The sequence below is a fragment of the Aptenodytes forsteri genome, unplaced genomic scaffold (assembly GCF_000699145.1).
Source record: "Aptenodytes forsteri isolate BGI_AS27 unplaced genomic scaffold, ASM69914v1 Scaffold164, whole genome shotgun sequence".
Lineage (NCBI taxonomy): Eukaryota > Metazoa > Chordata > Aves > Sphenisciformes > Spheniscidae > Aptenodytes > Aptenodytes forsteri.
The window spans coordinates 913799-914447 of NW_008795527.1; positions in this window are offsets into that span (position 1 = coordinate 913799).

Consider the following 649-nt stretch of genomic DNA (forward strand, 5'->3'; position numbering starts at 1 on the left):
AAACCTTCCAAATTGTCCCTGGCCTCCGCGCCTTTTGTCTGATTTCCCTGCATCAGCTTGCGGAGAGGGAGAGGAAGCCAACTCGGGTTTCTTCCGATGCATTTCGAGTCGTTTTATTCCGGCTGACGAGGACTGCAGCGTACTTTTATAGGCCTTTCCCCTCCTTTAATCCATTTTTTTAAAGGGAGCTGCTTGTTTTAAAAACAGCTTTGGAAGGGTTTCAAGTGTTGCTCCTCGGTTCCGTATGGCTTTCAGGTTTGCAATCCATTTCTATTTAATTTGGCAAATGCAAAATAAACATACCGCAAGAGCGGACTTCCCCGGAGTGATTTTTATACCTGACTTGTGTAGAGAAATGTATTTGGAAGGCGGCGTGGGGGCTCACGTTTCATTTTATTTAGATCTGTATTTATAACGCTAAGCCTATTGATAATAGCCTTCCTGTATACCAGCCAATAAACCGGTGCCTTATATGGTATTAATTTTGTTAGCAGTGATATGGCCCTCATAGGAATCTGATAAGGGTTTGTCCATCGCACATTAACACATCGCGGGGTTAGTCGGGTTGGGGAAACGCAAACAATCTCACAGGAGGAAATGCGGGGGGAAAAAACCAAACTCGAAGGGTTTCTATAGGCTGGGGGGGGTG